General features: G+C 47.3%; 1 pseudogene; it reads left to right on the top strand.

Annotated features, from left to right (window-relative positions):
- The first annotated feature begins 962 nt into the window (after nucleotides 1-962).
- Nucleotides 963-1,859, top strand: LOC129518529 (protein NipSnap homolog 1-like; annotated as a pseudogene).
- The last annotated feature ends 1,019 nt before the right edge of the window (nucleotides 1,860-2,878 follow it).

Raw genomic sequence — 2,878 nt, forward strand, 5'->3', positions numbered from 1 at the left:
CCAGGATCACGCCCTGGGCTGAAGGCAGGCGCTAAACTGCTGAGCCACCCAGGGTTCCCAAATTTTTAATGATTATAAATATTTATGCCCCTAATATTGAAGCAGTGAATTATATTAATCAATTAATAATCAAAGTAAAGAGGGGACGCTTGTGTGGCTCAGGGGTTGAGGGCCTGCCTTTGGCCCAGGACGTGATCCTGGAGTCCCAGGATCAAGTCCCACATTGAGCTCTTTTGATGGAGCCTGCTTCTCCCTCTGCCTATGTCTCTGCCTTCTCTCTCTGTGTGACTCTCATGAATAAATGAATGAATAAATAAATAAATCTTCAAAAAAAAAGATACATAGATAATAATACATTAATAGTAGGAGATGTCAACACAGCACTCTCAGAAAAAGACAGATATTCTAAGCAGAATACCACCAAAGAAACAAGGGCCTTTGATGATAACTGGACCAAACAGATTTCACAGTTATATACAGAACATTCATTCCATCGTAATGCAAAAGAATATACATTCTTCTCAAGCACACATGGAACTTTATCCAGAATAGAACATATGCTGGGTGACGAAACAGGTCTCAAATGATACCAAAAGACTGAGATTGTCCTTGCATATTTTCATAACTTCCACCTCTGGTATAGCCATTTTTTATAGTTACAAGTTTTTATTTACATTCCAGTTAGTTAACATATAGTATAATGTATAATATTAGTTTCAGGAGTAGAATTTAGTGACTCATCACTTACATATAACACCCAGTGTGCATCAAAAGTTTCCCTCCTCAATACTTCCCAACTCCCCACCTACCTCCCCTCCAGCAAACCTCTAGTATAACCTTTTTAAAGTGAAAACTTTGATAAGAGGAAATGACACACATTAAAAGCCTTAAGGGAATGAATGTTATATTGGGAATCTGAGGTGCAGACAAGACATGGATCAGCGAACCTGCACCGCTCCAACATGGCTCCGCGGCTGTGCAGCATCTCTGCAGCGGCGCGGCGGCTGCTGGGGAGCCCGAAGCCCCGCACCAGGGATGTCGCGGCTGCTGCGCACTTCTATTCCAAGGACAATGAAGGTAGCTGGTTCCGCTCCCTCTCTGTGCACAAGGTGGATCCCTGAAAGGATGCCCACTCCACCCTGCTATCCAAGATGGAAACCAGCAACCTCTACAAGATCCAGTTTCACAATGTGAAGCCTGAATATCTGGATGGCTACAACAGCCTGACAGAGGCTGTGCTGCCCAAGCTGCACCTGGATGAGGACTACCCCTGCTCGCTTGTGGGCAACTGGAACACATGGTACGGGGAGCAGGACCAGGCAGTACACCTGTGGTGATTCTCAGGCGGCTATCCAGCCCTCATGGACTGCATGAACAAGCTCAAAATCAACAAGGAGTACCTGGAGTTCCGAAAGGAGCAGAGACAGATGCTATTGTCGAGGAGAAACCAGATGCTCCTTGAGTTCAGCTTCTGGAATGAGCCACAGCCCAGAGCAGGCCCCAACATCTATGAGCTGAGGACATACAAGCTCAAGCCAGGAACCATGATTGAGTGGGCAAACAACTGGGCTCGGGCAATCAAGTACCGGCAAGAGAACCAGGAGGCAGTAGGCGAGGCGACTTCTTCTCGCAGATAGGAGAGCTCTACATTGTACACCATCTCTGGGACTATAAAGACCTGCAATCTCGGGAAGAGACTCGAAATGCTGCCTGGAGAAAGAGGGGTTGGGTCGAAAATATCTACTACACAGTCCCATTGGTGCGACACATGGAGTCTCGGATCATGATCCCGTTGAAGATCTCGCCTCTCCAGTGATGCTGCCTCTGCCTCCGCCTCCTTCCCCTTTTCCCTCAGGGCAGCCATGGACAGACGACCTCCCAGTCCTGCCGTCTTGGTTTTCTCTCATATCTGGGAGGACTCTGGGGGTGCGTGCTCAGCTCAGACAAGGGGAAGCTGAAGGATGACAGGGTTCTGAGGTCTTGCTGCTCTGCCCAGACCCTTTCCCACATTCTCTGTTCACCCCATCCCTTGTGCTGGAAGCAATTTTTAGTTTCTCTGAATGAAGAACAGCAACCTTCTATGTCTTCTCACATTTCCCCCTAAGATTCCTCATCTCAAGGCCACCAGTCTCCAGTTATCACTATGGAAGGCCGCAGTTAAGCTTTCGTTGCACAAAATGTAATGTGTCCAGTGGTTAGAAATGAGCTAGCCAGGCCTGGCTCTCTGGAATTCCCTAGTCTCCACTGGGCCACCTACTGGTTGGAAAGTCTGAGCCAGGTCCTTCCTGTCAGGGAAAAGCCTAAAACTGCCTCAAGAAGTAAAAGGGAAAACCTTCAAGTTAGCACCGTCAGGACGAGGTCCTTCATATTCCACTTAGAAAGTCTGGGAAAGGGGATTGGAGCTGGGAAGAATCTGGGTCACAAAATTGGACATGAACCTAGAAGCTAGAACAGAATTCAGAACTTGGATTTGAACTGCAGAATTTGGAAAACGGAAACAGGAAAATAGAATAGAGGTTACAGAAGACCACCAGGGGAGAGGTTCCTAAAACAAGACAGTTGGAAAGAGGCCCATTTCTTTCTCCCAATATAAGATTGAGAACTTGACTGTGTAGTTTCAGCCCTTCTGTGTAGGGAGTCTCCTGCCCCCCCCCTTTTTTTGGTTAAGGAAAAGCCTGGGGCCTATTTCCTTCACCATGCATTCCTTTCTCTCTTCATATTCTATCAGCCCAACCCGCATTCTACTGGGCCATTGGGTATGTGGCATGGGGTCAGTGACTTTGGGAGCCTCCTTGGTGATCCTACACCTCACGAACCTCTAGGTTGCTTGATTCTGTTTCCCTTTCAGGAAAACTTGTAGTGGAGTCACTGATGGAAC

The sequence above is a fragment of the Nyctereutes procyonoides genome, unplaced genomic scaffold (assembly GCF_905146905.1).
Source record: "Nyctereutes procyonoides isolate TBG_1078 unplaced genomic scaffold, NYPRO_anot_genome, whole genome shotgun sequence".
Taxonomy (NCBI): Eukaryota; Metazoa; Chordata; class Mammalia; order Carnivora; family Canidae; genus Nyctereutes; species Nyctereutes procyonoides.